The sequence below is a fragment of the Panicum virgatum genome, chromosome 9N, assembly GCF_016808335.1.
Source record: "Panicum virgatum strain AP13 chromosome 9N, P.virgatum_v5, whole genome shotgun sequence".
Taxonomy (NCBI): domain Eukaryota; kingdom Viridiplantae; phylum Streptophyta; class Magnoliopsida; order Poales; family Poaceae; genus Panicum; species Panicum virgatum.
Window position 1 is genome coordinate 37,839,935 of NC_053153.1, and position 18,444 is coordinate 37,858,378.

The window sequence follows — 18,444 nt, forward strand, 5'->3', positions numbered from 1 at the left end:
TGCAGAAATAAGATCCTCCTGGGAGATAGCCATATTCACCAATTCATTGAAAGAGTCCGCACTGACAAGATTTAGCCTTTCTTGTAACTTGGTGCTAAGGCCTCGACGGAAGCGTTCACGCTTCTTAGCATTGGTATCCGCGTGATGTCTAGCATATTGACACAATTGATTGAATGCCTGGGCATACTGTACTACAGTACGAGTGCCTTGAGTTAATGCCAAGAACTCGTTGAGCTTACGGTCAAGAAGTCCAGCTAGAATGTGATGATCCCGAAAAGCTATTTTGAATTCATTCCAATTCACCACATGATCAGGCGGTAGCATCCCATGGTAATGATCCCACAACATACGAGCTGATCCGCGAAGCTGTTGCGCGGTGTAGCTAGTCTTGTTTGCTTCTGAACAAGGAGTAGTCAATAGAGAAAACTTGGACTCGATTGTGCGAATCCAAGCGTCCGCATCCAGAGGCTCATCCGCTTTAGTGAATAGCGGAGGCTGAGTACTGAGGAAATCTTGGTAGCTCACTTCTTGTGCTTGATGAGCATGATGCCCACCCCGCGGTTGTTGCTGAGCTTGGACCAACTGCCGTAAAATTTTCGTCTGGGCGGCAACAACCTTAGTGATACCCACTGGTGGAGGAGGTGGAGGCGGATCGCCATTCCCCCCGGCTCCAAAACCACTAGGGGTGCCTCGAGTTGATCCAACCATATGAAATATGAGTACTTTTGCATTAGTCTCAACATTATCATCATTTCAAATGGAACGTACAACTCAAAATGACATGGAAGTAATAGAAATCGCTTAAATCATGTTGTGCAGCAAAACCAGTGACACGAAATCGCTCATATCTGGAGTTATATACACGATATAAACTTGAAACTTTTACAGGATATAGATAATTTCATGAGCTAAAACTTTGGTAGTCATCACAGAGTCAGATTCCAAGAGTAGGTTAGTCGATAAATTCATTTACTCCTCCTCTGGTTTTTCTGTTTTATAGAAACAGAGCTTCTGTAATTTGCGATTATCTCCTGCGATACTAATCCGTTTGAGCTGAAATTTTGTGAGAATTTCCACGATGAAATTTGGAACAACTTTGGTATTCAACTCAGGAGCAAATTCAGAAGGAAAAGAGGATAAAAATTCGAACTAGCTGCTGCATTCCGCTTTTCACAGATCACCAATATTTCACATTAGTAGCATTAGAGGTTCATTACATTCATCATCCTCTCATTTCTACTTGGTTACTTCTAACATCAGTACTAAGGGGGTCACTCAACTCTAAGTTAGCCTAGTAGCCATGATCCAAAAGTAGGCTACACTAAGAGGAGTCTACAAAAGCTAAGAAAACAGCACCTCGGTCTACATATTGACCGATGCCTCACTCGCCGCGGGAGTGTGAACCTCAACCGGTGCGGGCTGCGGCGCCTGGTCCTCGGAGTCCATCTCCGAAATGCCCTAGATCTCCAGGGGCTCGTCCTCACCATCCACCTGTATCTCGTCGGGTGGTGCGTGAAGGGCATCCTGCGCGTGCTGCTTCTCGTATAGCTGCCCCTGGGCCTCGTCCAAGTCAAGCTGCATGTCGTGAAACTGGTCCTCCAGGAAATTGATCATAGCGTCACAATCCAACACCGTGTCCTGAAGCTCGTGAACCTGGCCGTGGAGCTGGTCGATAAGGACAGCCCTGCTCTCGAGCTCGGCACTAGCCTCCTGAAGCTGCTCGTCTCTCAGCTGGACCGTCAGGTGCAAGGCCTGAGCCTGGTCCACCAACTGAGAGACGGCGTAACTCTGGTATGTGTGAAGTCTGTAGAGACCGTCTAAGCACATCGCTGTCGTCCAAAGTGCCCCGACCGGGTCGAGGGTAGAGACCACATCCACGTGTGCCATCCGGTCAAGCCAAAGCGGGTCTGTCGAGTCGGGTGCAGGGAACAACCCGAATGCGGTCAGAACCATCTCCAGAGGGTGCGAAGAGCAAAAAGTGGTCATCGCCCACATGGAGGTAAGCTCCCAAGTGTCCAGCAGATAGTGACCGACCATCTGAGTCACGATCGGCTCCCACCCGTTGAGCGGGTGCTGCGGGATCACCATCGTCACACTGCAGCGATGAACTCCGTCCTCCACAAACTCGTGGCCATCGTAAATCGGTGGCTGGAGGTAACCGGCTGCACTCAAAAGCTCCCAAAGACGGCAAGGAAATCCGTCCCAGTGCAAGCAAGCGGAGTGCACGTGCCCCTGCGCGTCAACAACCAGCAGCTCTTCCATCTGTCCCAACAAAAGACCGATGGATCAGCTGATGGTAACAAGGAATAGCTGACTCTGGACAGTGAAAGAAATTGCCAAAATGATAGATAATATGCTCCGAAAATTCTTAAAAATTTACACAAGATCCCTATGATAATAAGGAACGATTCATCTTGTCATCACTAAGATCAATTTGGACTCCATGGGGTGATATGCTCAGGTTTTCAGAATGACGTCAACCAGGAAAACTGGGTGTCCAGAGAGGGTGTATTTTGACCATAACTCTCAAACCAGTTGTCTAAAATTATTCAATTTTTTATGGTAAGTTCAACACTTAGTTTTATACAACTTTCATGTTGAACGATTTTTCATTTGAACAACTTATGAAGGTCGAAAAATTTCAGTTTGTACAGACTGTTCAGAGTTGACAGTTTTACACAGGGTTGATATAAAATCACAAATACCAAGCTAGAAGGCTTCAAAAATTCTCAAATTTTTACAAGAGTTTGATAACGTAGGGAAAATAATTTCGTCTTACTACTCCAAGTTGATTTGAATATTTTAACAGAGGGTTAAAATTCGTGGAAACCAATTTCCCTGAATTTGCGGACTATCTAGATGCTCCTTAAGATAGGGTTTTAGCCGATTTGATTGCGATTTCTTCCAAAGATTTCTTTGTTAAAACTTTTGAGGATGAATGCAGAACCTATCCGTCCTCACCAAGGAAAAGAATTGCCCAGTAACCTTGGTCTTACGCAAATGACTTTGGTGGCATACATATTACGTCTCTCACTATGTAGCTACTCGATATAGCTAGATAGCCTAAGATTCAATTTCGAATTAGCGTACCTGCAGAAAATTGACAATATATAAATTGAACCTTCCGTGCTAGCACTCACGAAAGCGATCCCATACATTACCGATCACTATAGAACCGGCATCCATACAATTACCGCCGTATGGACAATGTTAAGCATACGTCATCGAAATAACATATTGACTGAGTACCGTCTTTGACGGGGAATTGAATTCCAATTTCGAACCATTACTCCCCATATAATCAACCGAAGTTGGTATATGGGTAGCAGCTCAAGTAGGCCACTGCTTGAGCTCCAGCGTTCGGCTCGCATCACTGACGGGAAGGTCAGACTCCCTCAGCTGACTGAGTAAGCATACCTCCACGACGACAATGTAGTTGCAGAATTTAAATTACAGAATTTAAATACTGTAAGTAATGTGCTGGAAGTTATCCATACAATATAAGCCACCTGATTATACCCATAAGATCCCCTAGGGCTTTACGTCCTAGACTTGTCCTTGGAGATCCTAAGCTCTTTCCAGCGACTTTAATAGTTTTGAAGTCAAGTTTTAATTTGTTGTTTTGAAAACCGAGGCTGTCATCTCTGGTAGGCTGTCTGCGAGGTCTGATGCCAGCTGTGGCGGAACCACCCAAAACTACTGGGCCCGGGTGCACTGATCTTTGTTGCTAAGCAACTCTGACCCAAATTGGCACTCACCGATAGTTCCTCGAGTGAAGCCTCGATAAAAGCCACACTATTCCAGGATCAGCAGACAACACTCACACGAATGTGAGCCCAGAGATTACAACACAGAACATTTCATACAACTCAGAGTGATTTCAGCGGAAAGGAAATTTATTACAAACTAGATTCAGAATAGTAAAGTACTACAGAGTTCCATCTACTCAAATTATTCAAGTCTCATTGTTCAGCGGAAGCATTAAAAGATAACTAGCGAAATACGTGACGCATCGATAAGCCCGTACGAAAGCGTCACTCAACGGGAGGGTGGTCAGCACCAGCTGAAGGGCCATCCCACTCAACAGACCAACCCGGGGGCAAGGTACACGGCCAAGTAAGACTCGCAAACAGATCCTCGAAGTTAGTACCTGAAAAACAGTGCCACAAGCAAGGCTGAGTATACTAATACTCAGCAAGACTGACCCGTCACCGGATATAACATAGTCCGATAACTAGACATGCAAGACTCTTTGGTTGGTGGGGTTTGTTTTGCCAAAAACGCCACTAAGAGTTGATCCTTATTTTCAGATTTTATTTAGCCATATTCTAGTTAGATTAACCGTTCTAAGTTTGCATCTAACTCTACACAAACATGGTAGAGCAACCATTTAATCAAACAGCAGTATTATCATCATCATATTCCACTTGTTACTCTGTGTGACCGAAAACATTAAGCAATCTCTTGCCGTGAGAGGCGGACGATTCTGAATCGAATTTCAACCTGACCAGGGGAACCTAGACCACACACATGGGGATCGACTTCGCATCCGCCCACGCTACTTTTCCCCTTTCTTTCCAGTCCGTGGATCCGGAACACCCTCCCCGACTACAGAGCCCGACGTCTCTGCAGTCGTACGTCGCTACAAAAATATAAACCCTACTTCTACTAGGAGGGTGCGAGATCGTTCTACTCGCCAGTCTAATCAGGTACTTAAGCTTACCGATTACCATATTTCTCGGTATGTGGCTAGTACTTTCAAACGCTTAACGAAATGAGCCACACACCGTGACCTTAGCCATTTTTGACTACACCAGCGGGGTATCACAACTACACAACCCCGCCCGTTGTCCTTATATTTTAGCAAGAATTAAAGTCAGTAAAATTCCTATTTGCTCGCGAGAGGCAGGAAACCCCTCGACTTCTACCGTACCTAATTAGCATGGCAACTAGTCGATATAAAGATCTGGGTATCAAACATAGGTACCTAGGGATCATGCATCTAAGGTTTTCGATCAATGCCTAGAAAACTTAAATGCAGAAATAAAATTATTACAACACATTATAAATAGATACATGAATAATAACTCAGAAAATAGTGGGATTATGCTCCGGGGCTTACCTTCTTGGGCACTGTCAGGCAGAAAAACCTCTGGGGCTTGGCCCAGGCCTTGAGATAAGTTAGCACAGTTCAAATTAACTTCCTGATCAACACGAGAGTCCGCGGGCACCAGTTCGTAGTCACCGTCCGCGAGATTAACCGTTTCTATATGCAATGCAAGATTATGAGTTACTCATGGATAACGATTTCTTTCCTTCACGATAAAGTTGTAGTTCAACAAAAGTTAATTCAATGCTGAGCTCAATATTTCATTTCATGGGTAGTCATTTATGGAGTAGTGAACACAACTATGTTTCTTCATGAATGAGTGGGGGTTTGGTTTTCATTTTCAATATGACAACATAGCACGTTTTCACTATTTCATAACAACAAATCTACTCGTGAGCTAGTGATGAAAATTAAAGTAACACAGATCCAAACTTTAGCATCTATGCTATAAATTTCAGCATATAACCATAAAGCAATTACCATAACTATTCATGTAAGTAGATTACTCTAGTTGCTTCACCTTTTTGCACAGAACATTTGACATGGTTTCTGGTGCTACAAATTTTACGGGAGCATCTACAAAGTATCTACTCAGTACTAAAATTTTTTCCAGATTTTATTCACTTATACAGCAGAGGTGACAAAAAGAACAAAGATAGCAAGCCATTAAATAAGATTAAATCTACAGAGAGTTTCACTAGGGATATGGTTCTCCAATTTTTACCAGAGTCTAGCCATGACCTAAACATACTCCAGAAAAATTATCAAGCTTTATATCCACTAGATAAATTATTTATGCATTTAACTTAACATGAGTTAGCATAAATTTTTCCAAAGTTCATTTGATCAGTACTTCATGTGAACTTTTTATTATAGCTAGCACGTACTCTAACTAAGAACATGTCCAAAAATCATGATCAGATACGGCATAGTTTACTCAGAAAAAAAATGGTAATTCTAACCATGAGATGATAAGCATGATTTTTAACTAAAGCAAAAATCAGTAACTGCATCTCAAAATTTTTAGGCAGGATCACAGAACCAAAAAGAGACTGCATAAATAAATATAGATTTTTCTGATCATAAAAAATATATATGATGAATTAAGTTGATTAAACAAGCATTAAACATGGTATATAGCAAATAAACTCTAATAAATCTGAAATTTATGTATTAATAAGGTTTCAGTTACACATGCATGCAGAAAAAATTCCATAGCAAGTTCATGTATATGTTTTCCAGTATTAATTCATGAAAGTCAACAATAGATTAGTGAATCTTGATTGTTCCAACATGATAACTGTTTTGGTTGGGTGCCATATTTTTACTATGAACTTAATATTCCATCAGTGATAACATATTCAAAAATCAAGGTCATTTGTTTGAGTCTAACTTCCTGAACATGCATAGGTTGATTTTCTTATTCTTTTTCCTAGATTAAATTTGGTAGAGTTTCTGCAGATTTGACTGTTACAAAACTTGTAGATCTTGTTATAAGGATTCCAGATCAGTTGAGTTTGCATTTTTACAATTTTATTGTGATTTGTTCTGTATTTTAGAAGTTCACTTACAAACACTGGAATTCTTGCAGACACACCCTCAAGCGAAAAAACAAATTACAACCGGGTCCTTCGCCAGCCTTCTCCGCCGTTGCATCTTGCCGGTGGTGTTCTGCTAGGCAGGGCTTACCGGGGCTGCAACGGGGAGGTGCGTGGGAGAGAGGAGATCAAGGAACACCTACCCAGGTCGGCGTTCGAGTGCAGGGTGAACGGAATCAAGCTCGTCGGCGTTATTGGCGGAGAAGATGTTCGGGTCGCCGGTGTTGTAGGTGAAGGAGGGCTCGGGGTAGAGGAACATGGCGTGCACGAGCACCACGAGAGCGTGAGGAAGCTCTTGGGGTAGCTGTCGTGCTCGGTCTCCCTCTGGGTTGGCCGGTCTGCGGTGAGCCCGAGCTCGCCGGTGGCGGCGCAGAAGGGGAACGGCGACGGGGGTGCGTCTAGGTTCGATTCCGTGCACATGGAGCTTAACTGGAGGGTGGAGAAGCTACTGGGGTGGATGGATGGAGCAATGCGAGGCTGTGGTGGCCGGTCCGCGCGAGCTAGATCTCGCCGGCCATGGCGGACGGCGGAAGGAGGAAGAAGAAAGGGAAGTCGCGCGACGGCGGGGCTCTGGGGCTACTTATAGGCCAGAGAGCACCTGGGTGAGCGGAGTGGCGTCTGGGGGAGGTCGGTTTGGTCCAGGGCGACTCGACGGCGAGCGGGCGGAGCGAGCAGGCAGCGAGCTGTATGGCGGGGCAGCGTGGCAGCTCGGGAGTGCCTCAGGGGCGCGTGTCCTCTTGGGGAGATGCCAAGGGGCAGGCCAGGTGGCGCTGGAGGGGTTCCCCGGGTCCATTTGGCCGTGGATGCGCTGTGGACGAGGTCTACCGGCGCCGTACGGCGGGCGGTGGGCAAAACAGAGCAACCGGGAAGAGAGAGATGGGGGTGAGGGCCTTTTTGTGATTTCTGAAAATTCAGGGACCTCTCGGTAAACTAAAAAATATCTCCTTCTTAGACGGCTCAAATGAAAAAGTGTTGAATACCAATTTTGCATAACTTTTCAAGATCTACAACTTTTGTGTTATGCAAATTTTCATTTGAAACTCACATTTTGAACTATTTGTAAATTTTCAAACTTGCACAAAAGGGCTTTGGTTTTATTCAGTTTTTTTATTGATTTTGGGCTGAAGTTCAATTGAGCACATGTCAATTGAAGTACCTCTCATGAGCCAACTAAAATTTTGTGCACATTTTTGAATTGAAATTTGAGTACCATTTCACTCCTTTTTCTTTCTCCTTTAATTTCTTTTGTATACTTTGACTTTTATTTGACCTCTCCTCTTTGAATTAATTTCCCACATTTTTCTTTTATGTTTAAATGGGGTACAGTGATCTGTATTTAAGTGTACTGACACCTGAGGTGTCACACCTCCCACCACTCTCACCAAACACACCACTTGAAGGCCTCTCTCTCACTCTCATTTGTAACTTGTACTCCTTAGGGTAGTGGAGCTAGGCTAGTACTTCATCTCCTTAGCGAATCAAGTCGTCCTCGGGGTCGGCAAGCAATCCTTGGCCTCTGGTATGGCTTTGTATTCCGACTTTCGTTATGCTATTCATATTGAGTTCGTTCTTGGTTATCTTGCTATGTTCGTAGCTTGCTTAGCCTTGATCAGTGCTTCATCAAGTTATACTAGTTGCTTGCTTAGACCAGAAGATCTGTGTAAGGATATCGATTTGTTGTGCTTTCGGGCTTGCCTTAGCATCTTACCTGTCCATCCGAAGGGTGGGGGACCCGGGGGTGCTAGGGTAGTGACCTCATATGCGGGCATGGTGCCTGGGTATGCGGGATCCTTCGGATATGATGGTGCTCCACGGTGTGACTGGGGTAGACCGCAGGTGGTGATAGCCGTGTCGGTCCGCCGGGAAGCTGCTTCTCGGTTAGTGTACTCCCCGACGTTCGGATATCATGTAGGAGTTCATGCAAAGATGAAACGGGATTGGATGTTCTCTAGTGCGGGTCATTCTCCCCGATGTCCCTAATTTCCCGGCACCTGTAGTTCTAAGCATATGACTAACGTAACTTATCTGCTAACATGAATAGTATACTTGGAATCTGTGCCTATGCTCCCATTAACCTTAGGATTGCTTGTTTATTCTTTATTCATGAGACTTGGTTGTTATGTGTGTGTCACATTACCCCTGATTATCTATTATTTATGACTTACCCCTGTATAGTTAGTGGTCTTCATCTTACTTTATACGTATCATGGTTATGAAACTAGTAAATAAACTTTACGCAACCTAGCCATCCCTTGGGAAAATATAAATAACGATACCCTGAATACTTCCAGGTGAAATGCTGCAAAGTTATATCCGTGCGCTTGCGGATCCTTCTGTAAACGTTAAGACAAACCAACACGGCATTTCCGTGGCGCCGTTGCTAGGAACTAACCCCTCCTAGTGGCGACGCTAAGAAATGTCAACAAGCATTTCTGGCGCCGTTGCTGGGGACTAACCCCTCCTAGTGGCGACGTTAAGAAATGTCAACAAGCATTTCTGGCGCTGTTGCCGGGGATGGCACTAGGTGTAAAGTTATTTACTAAGTACATAAACATGGCAATATAAGTAAGAGGTAGCTACTATTTATACAGGCTAATGTGTTTGTGTTTTTGTTTTCTCCTGATTGGGTGAAAACAGGGTAGTGTATGTCTGGTTTCTGCTTGCCGACAAACTTTATTGAAAATCCCGAGAAGCTCGTGAGAAGGGTCCCTCGTCCGATCTCGCGTCGTCCCTCGTCCGATCTCGCGTCGTCCCTCGTCCGATCTCGCAGTCGACAAGTGAACCAGCTTTCCAAGCACCATCAACAATCACCGAACCCATGGCTGAGAAGATTCTCTGCGACTTCTCCGTCCCCTCAGCTGCCAATGTGGCAACTGGACCCAACGTTGATGTTGAGGATGTGAACTTTGAGCTGAAGTCCAGTCTCATAAACATGGTGCAGGCTAGCCAATTTTGTGGCAAGCCGAATGAGGATGCCAACGCCCATCTCCAGAACTTTCTGGAGTTATGCAAAACCGTAACCATACGGGCGTTATGGCTGACGCCATCAGGCTCCGCCTGTTTCCTTTCTCCCTCCTGGGGAAGGTGAAACAGTGGTTTTATCAGAATAAGGAAGCCGTCAGCACGTGGGACAAATGTTCCATAGCGTTCCTCGCTAAATTCTTCCTGTTGGGCAAAACAAATGCCCTACGAGGAAGAATTTCAAGTTTCCAGCAGACAGGGATGGAATCCATCCCAGAAGCTTGGGAGAGACTGCAAGAATACATACTCGCCTATCCTCATCATGGGATGGACGAGTGGCTCGTGCTCCAAAGTTTCTACAATGGGCTAATGACAACATCCAGAGCCCACCTTGATGCTGCTGCTGGAGGAGCCTATCTGGACCTCACAATTGCCAAGGCTATGACCTTAATTGAAAAGATGGTCTCCAACCAGGGCTGGAACGAGGAGTGTTCCCAGCCCAGAACCAAGGGTGGAATGCATAACGTCAAGGAAATGGACATGCTCGCTGCCAAGCTAGACCTCCTACTGAAGAAGCTTGATGAAGGGAACCAACAACAAATGCATGTTCCCGTTCATGCCATGAACTCCTACTTTACGTGCGAAGTTTGTGGTGACGGTGGATACTCGGGGAATGACTGCCCCGAAACCCGTGAAGACGCAGCCTATATCAACAACAACACCGGGTTCTGTCCACAAGGAGGCCAGGGGTGGGGTCAAGCATGCCCACCATTCCAAGGAGGAGGTAACAATTTTAACTCAAATTTAAATTTGAATTTGAATTTGAACCAACCCTCCTTGAGAGATCTCGTCTTTGGCCAAGCTAAAATAAACGAATCATTAAACAAGAAGTTTGCTGCCAAATGATAAAATTTTAGAAGGTATAAATGCAAAAATTGAAACTCTTTTTTCTGCTCTTAAAAATCAATTAAGTTTCAACAAAATGATAGAAACACAACTGGATCAAATCGCTGTTGATGTTCCTATTTCTGAGACCGGGAAGATTCCTGGGCAACCCGAATCTCCTGTTGAAACTGCAAATTTGGTGTCTACCGGGTGGGGCAACCTTCCCCGGCAGACTTCTCGAACTAATCATGCAGGCAGGTACAATCCCCCGAAAAATGATACCTGGGATGGCCTAGTAGCAGCAATTCAAGAAGATCCAGGGGTCCCCATGATCAGCTGCTCAATCTTCGATCAATACTACAAGCATGCACTCTGCGACCTGGGGGCCAGTGTCAACATTATGCCCATGGTAATATATGAGAAACTCTTATACCCTGCTCTCTCCCCAACATATATGTGTGTGCAGCTTGCAGACTCTACAATCCGGTATCCCGAAGGGATAGCCAAGAACGTTTTGGTCCGCGTGCGAGATTCCTTCATCCTTGCAGACTTTGTAGTGATGGATATAGAAGGCGACCTCGGAATCGAGCTCATCCTAGGACGACCATTCCTGAGGGCCGCCAGAGCAAGGATCGACGTAGGAAGAGGAGAAATCCGCTTCCGCGTTGGAAAGGAGAACATATTCTTCATATTCAAACAAAGGGAAGAGCAGCGCATCCTGAACCGACAGGATGACGAAGGGCAGGCACTTTGGGATACACCAGAATCCCCACCATCAGGACCTACGACCACACAAACAAAGAGAAGACGTGCAAAGAGGTGTGGCGTAAGGTCGCAAGCTCGTCCTCGTCCAATTCTCCAGGATGAGCCGAGCAGTGGTAATTGCAGCAAGAGAAAGGTTCCCCTCGTCAGACTCAAAACGACGAGCCCTTGCCGAAGGTTAATCGGTACGTATCTCATATTCACTCTCCGCTAATTTGCTTTTCTCGACTTTTTCGATTTTTCCCACTGTATATTTGAATTTTCAAAACACTCTTCATGCTAGAAACTTTTCTAGCACTTTTCCTAATTTTCACAAAATCCAAAAATATTTCCGAGCATGAAAATCCTTTGGAAAATAAATTTGAACATCTTTTCGAAGCAAAGTTTGGCCGACACCAAAGTTTAAAAAGTTTATGACCATTAGAAGGGCAGTGGGCCCTAGCTGTCAGCAGGGGGGCCCACCTAGGGTTCGGCCGAACCCTAGGGTCGGCCGGCCCCCTGCTAATGGCTAGTGGGCCCACCCTTCTCCAACGGTCACTAGCCGTTGAGGATGGTCTCCTCCAACGGTGCCCGGCCATCTCTCTTTAAATAGAGGCCGAGGGGTGAGTTTTGAACTCTCACACTCAACTCTCATTCACTCACTCCCTCTCAAACTCTCTCAAACTTTGCTCTCGGGTTTTCATTGGATATTTGCTCAAGATTTGAATTCAAGAGACCTCTCTCTCTCATTTCTTTGCTGCAAGAAAGAAGGAGCAACTCACGGGTAAGAACATTCATTTCGGTTTCACTAACGTAACCTGTTTCGAGTTGCACGTGTTTTTTTGTTCCATCATGAAAGGCTAAGGGCGGAAGGTTTTCGGCGCATTCAAGAAGATGTTAGGTGGAAGTTCATCCTGTTCTTGGGGTGGCTCAAGCTCGTACACACCCGAACCTACGCCTACACCAAGCATGATGGACTACGAGGAAGAAGAACAATACGAAGAGATGCAAGCTGAACCGCAAGCCGAGGTTATAGAGATTGATGCGGAAGATGCATCGTACCTCAACTTGCGAGATGATCGTGAACGACAAGGCTATGCTATCCTCAAGAACAGAAGCTTCGTCCACACCCAAGCATTCGATCCAGACCTCCTCATCAAAACAGGTATGTATGAAGACTTCTCTAATGTTTGGCATGCAATTGGATGGGACACTACAAGAAATGTGGTGATTCATGACGAATTTTTCGTGACATTTTAAAAACGCGTCACAATCGCAGACAATCCATGACGATTTTCTAATTTTCATCATGGATTTGAAGGAATGGATCCTAGGCCCAAAACTTATTGACGTTTTATTGATTTCGTCACAACCCGGCCCACAAAACAATGACGTTTCAGCATATATGTCACAAAAATCGTCATAGTTCCTTTTGACATATATTTATGAACTATGGAACAAAATTTTTATATGCTAGTAAAAATAAAAAATAGGAAGATGGCAAAAATTGAACTTGCAACCACCAAGAAAAGATGATTGTGCAATTACCATTAAGCTACTTGTCATTTTACAAATGTCTATTGGTACTCACCGTACTTATACAAGCTTTGTCTTGATTTGATGCAAGGCCAGATCAACACCCCATTCAGCAGCCCACATGTAGCACCCACCAAGCCTAGTAGCCAGGCCAGGTCAGCAGCTCACCTGTGCGTTAATAAGAAAAAATAGCAGCTTCGGAGCTGCATGCAGGGGATCGAACCCACGATCCTACAGTAAATAAGTTCTTTCCCCACCACTACACTGCTCACTGGTTTGTGAATACGCTTGGCATTGCATTTATTTATACTATGTAAAGCAGAGTTAAAATGGTAAAAAATTGGAAAATGGCACGGAGAAGGATTCGAAATAGCCACCTTCGGCTCAACAGAGCCGGCAGCTACCACTGCGCTACCTCCTCTGTTGCGATTTTTCTTTGCCTGGATGTGTATTTATCAATGCTAAATACATGCTTTGAATAAAAAAAGGAAGGCAACCTGGGTACTGATCCATGCGATTGCCCTTTGCTGCCTGATGCTGTGCAGGTGTGGGCTGATTTTGGCCCATGTAATGCATGAAGCAGTTTTGAACATTTTCTTTTATTTACTAAATTACTAAAAATTGTCTATTTTGTCTGAATTTTTGTGTAACTCAAAAAATAGTGATTACAATTTTATTGCACTCCTAATAATGTTTAGTTTCCATAAAAATGCATAAAATTTAATGTCACGTCAAATTCAATTTTGATTCAATGTTTAAATGCATAAAGTTCAAATTCAATTTCCAATTCATTAAAAACTTTGAATATAATTCATGCCATGTACAATGTGCGATTGTTTATTAGTATTTCAACATATCTAGTTCATCTCTCACCAGATTTGTGTTGCATGGAGTTCGAAATCGTTATGAGGTATTAAAATCCTAAAGTTTGACTTTACTTATATGAAACAAGGTGAAAGATATATCCATTTGTGAACAATATATAGTGTCACTTTATTGAAATCATATTAAATTTTTATGACAAGCTTATGGACCTAAAATGTAGCGGCATATCAATTTCTAGAATTTTCTGACTGAATTTGGACATTTTTATTTTTATTTTTAATAAAATTGTGCATAGAAGTTTGAATTATCCCTATCAAACATTTGCATTGTTCATCTATTTTTCAGGGTATGGTCTGAAATAGTATATGTTTTCTTAAAACTATTTTTTGGTATTTTTATAGATATTATTTGAGATACTTGTAGTTCAAATTGTAATTTCTTTGAACAAGCACATAGAAATTCATTTAAATGGTAAAAAATACCAAATCTATTTGAAAATTCTTGGAACTCCTACATGATAAATTAGAAGTTGTCTATTACATGTAAAAATTGTATTTGGATCTATAAGATTGTTAGTTTAGCATTTTACTTCACAAGGTTGTCTTAATTAGTTATTTAAAAATAGAAAAGTAATTTCTTTGCACAACAAGTGGCAATGTATATCAACAAATGTTAATAGAAGGGTAAAGGTAAGATTTTATCCAAATTTGAGGTATATATGAACAAGTAAAGACTTTATGGTGTATAAATTTCAAAGTTTGAGTTGAGTTATATGAAACAATGTGAGAGATCCATCCATTTTGTGAACAATATATATCCTATTTTTTACAAAATCTAATGAATTTTTATTTCAAGGTTAAACATCCATAAAACGGCTCTATGGCAATTTCCAGAATTTTCAAAGAATTTTTAGATATTATTATCATTATTTTATAATAAGATTACAGCTAGATGTTTGAATTATTCCTAACAAACATTTAAAATTTTCATTTGTTTTTGGGATATGAGCTATAATAGAATGGAGACACTTAAATACAATTTTTGGGATTTGTTTAGTTATTATTTGAGATACTTGTAGTTCAAATAGTAATTACTTTTAACAAGCATGTAGAAATTCTTTTAAACACTAGAAAATACCAACTCTTTTTGTAAAATCTTGAAACTCCTAAATGACAATTTAGATGTTGTCTGTTACATGCAAAAATTGTATTGGTTTATATAAGACAATTATTTTTATGTGTTATTTCACAATGGTGTAAGACAATATGATTTGAGAAGCTGAGAGTGGGCTTGGCTTGTTAGACTCGATCAAATTAGTGGATGGCCCACAGCTCATAGAGAAGCTAGTAGCACAGCAGCAGCCTAGTTTCGTGCGAAAACTACAAGGCCAAATGCCAAAAATTTTGGCGGTCAGAACTCCCGCTCATGAAATCCAAATTCATCCCGCACGCAGCACCCTTCCTATCCTCCTTATCCTTTCCTGCTCTGCTTCGCTCCCCATCCACCATCTCTCTCTCTCTCTCTCAAGAGGGCAGAGCCAGTGCTTGGCAGATCCATCGGCCGAGCTCTTCGGCGGCGTGGCCGCGGCGTGCGGCGCGGGGGGCGGGCCGGGCTCACTCGACCGGGGGGTGGTGCTGCCCCGTGCTCGCGGCGTGGCAGTTCACGGCGCACAGGCGCACCACGCTTTCCGTGCCCCCGGCGCCCCCATGCTCGGTGCTCTCGGGAGAGGAGGGGCTCAGGCCCGGGGACGATGGGCGCGCTATCCGAGCCTCCGACACCTCCTCGCCGCGCGCTGCCCCATGCGGTGTGCTCGGGGGAGAGGCAGGGGCGCCGGCACGGATCCTGGAAGGGGTGGCGTGATTCAGGGTGGCGGCGACCTGCAGGGTCAGGAAGGATGAGGGGCGTGCAATGGGGGCGCCAAGCAGGAGGGGCGCATGGAGAGGGGCGCCAGGGAGGGGGCGCAGGAGCAATGGGAGAGGCGCCGGTAGGGCCGGAGGGGCCTCCGCAACGAAGAGAGGTACTAGTTCTGCACTTCGACTGATTCACTTCTACATTTCTGGCAATTCGTACTCCAAGTACTTGAATAGTTGATTTCCTAGTATATATTGTAGGCCGAGCAGTGAGGATTGAGTACTTGACTGTTATTTTACCAGTGCATCTCCGACCTAGTATAAGTAGTACTTGATTGTTCTTTTTAGGAGTGCATCTCGGATCTAGTAATAAGATTTGCAGTACTTTCCTTTCCTTTTAGCAGCGCATCTTGTATTCTCGTACTTGAATCTTGATTTGTTATTGCCTGATGTGAACATTTGAAATTTTCATCTTTGGACTCAGCAGGAGTGGTGGAGGGATGGACTGGAGGTAGCATGAACACACACTGAATGGCTAGAGACCTAATTCTATGGATTCATGTGTGAGATTATTCTTTACCTTCTCTTCAGTTCATATAAGAATGAATGTTATAGGCCATAATTTAGTGGCTAGCGTGGCTGCATCTTTGTTTCAGCAATCTGCATGTTAGTTACTTGTTCAAATGCCTAACTGAACCTAATCAAAGTCTTCCCTTTTATTATTTTATCTGATATCCAATTTCTAAGTAATGGTATTTTTATTCTATTCTGTCAAAAAAAGTAGTAGTGATACTTATATCAAAGGTTGTCTCTCTTCTTTCAGTTAGCATCAAGTCCACTGAGGATATAGCCTTATGTGTTTCCGATTTGTACATGTATTGGTTACTACTGTAGCTGCGTTTGTACTTATATGCGCAGCTGATAAAGCTCCTGAAGAATCTCTCAAGAAGACCATTGAAGTGGACAGGCTGATTGATATGGTGAGTGATGCAAATCCTAGAGAGGTAAATGCGATTTATATCTTCAATCTGCCTTGTAATTAGATCACAGTGCCCTTTTTGAACTATGATTGTTGTCCTAAATTGCAATATAATCCAGAGCTCGCACTATACATTTTCTTTTGACAAATACTCACCTATAGATTTAATCCAATTTGAAAATTACTAGTCTGTACTATGCTCTGTTTTAGTTTGCTTCCTGTGTTGCTTGTTCAAAATGTGTAGAGCCAAACTAAGGTTGATCAATTACTTGATCTGTAGAACAAGTTTACAACTAACTTAGACATTATTAGATTGCTTGTAAAGCATGGTTTCACATATGCAGAGAATTTTGCTTCCTGCAGAAACTAATTTCTTGTATCTCAGTTAGTCTAACTTTGCAAATGGCTTCTCTATTTTTCCTTTTCAGAAAGATTAAGTTCGTTACATGCTTGCAATTTTCAGGGAGAGAAGTACAAAGATCAAGAACCAAGTGCATCGAATATGTTTGAGTGCCTCTACAGAAAAAAGAGAAATGATACACATTATGTACAGATTGCCATTGCATATTAGCTTTCAAATACAACTCATTGCAATTCTGGATGAAAATTTTTTATGTGATTTTATGTTGTATGTGATGAAATGCTTGATCAAACTTTATATATGTGATGAGATGTTAATTTCTTATTGATATATCTTGGGTTGGGCTGAAATGATCATGCTGTTTATATGGGCTGTGTAAATGAGGCCCAAATTGGCTCACGTGCCTGCTGCCACATCACTGTCCATGTCAGCATCCATGTGGCACCATGTCATCACCACTTTCCATGTCACTGCCATGTCATCGACCATGTCAAATTACACGTCATCATTGCCATCCACGTCATCGCCATGTCAACAGCCACGTTATCCTCCATGTCATCGATGTGTGACATGGCAATTGAATCCGTGATGAAAATTATATTGTTTGTGACGTTTATTTTCGTCATAGAAAACGGGCTTGGGTTGGGCTTCGGGGGCCCGGGGACATTTTATGACGGTTTCAAAATGTCATGGATCAAGCAATCCGTGACGAAATTTTAAGGAACGTCACGAGGTTTAATCTGTGACGCTCAATACATGACACAATTTGAGATCATCATAGATACTGTTTTATGATGATTTTTTAATGATCTATGACGAAATTTAATCATCATGTATCAACAGATTTTTTGTAGTGGGATAACTTCGTTCCCGTTAAGGAGTACGGTTCTCGACTCCTCACCATCCAATTTCTTTGCACTCTTCGGGAGGTGGAAAATGGGGTTTATTTTCGATTTTTCGGGGAAGAATATTTGCTTTCTTGGAAAACTTTTGCCGGCCACCTCGATTTTAACAAACGCTGGATGATTTCTCTCGATCAAGCTTGCCGTGGTTTTAATCGTCATGAATTTTGGGGCCAGATTTCGGGTCAAGTTGTCCATGGCAAGTTCGCACCTCGGTGCGATGATATTCATAACCCAACTCTTCAGTTGATGCACAAGTGGTTGACCATCACTCTCTTTCCAAGAGATGATGTCCAACCCGTGCGCAACGATGAGTTGCTCATACTTTATGCCATGGTCAACAAGATCAAAATCTCCCCCACACAAGCTTCGGTTAGGCAATGGCTTTCAAATTTCAAGATAACGGGTCCTATTGAGTGCACTTCTTTGATTACTCATATTGCTACACGTATCGGTGCCTTAGAGGGGAATTATATTCCTTTCATTGAAGGCGACCGTACGTATATCGACGAGGCTTATTTGATCCAAGGTCACACACTCAAGAAAGGCCCGAATGACTCTTTGATTTTCTTTTACTTGGGCTATACAAATGAGATTCCGCTGCCCAATACGGAGTTCCATTTGTATAATTGCCATTCGCTAACCATCCCTCTCGTTCCATGAGAAGGAGGTCGTAGGCATAGATCTTCTGGTTTG

The 18,444-nt window shown here is 43.2% G+C and overlaps 1 non-coding gene and 1 pseudogene across 1 annotated transcript; one reads left to right on the top strand and one right to left on the bottom strand.

Moving 5' to 3' along the window:
* The window catches only part of LOC120688999, a 143,611-nt pseudogene that overhangs the window by 83,454 nt on the left and 41,713 nt on the right, over window positions 1-18,444 (top strand).
* LOC120693732 lies at window positions 9,892-9,998 on the bottom strand. The gene has a single exon (XR_005683186.1). It is a non-coding gene; the product is annotated as a small nucleolar RNA R71 (small nucleolar RNA).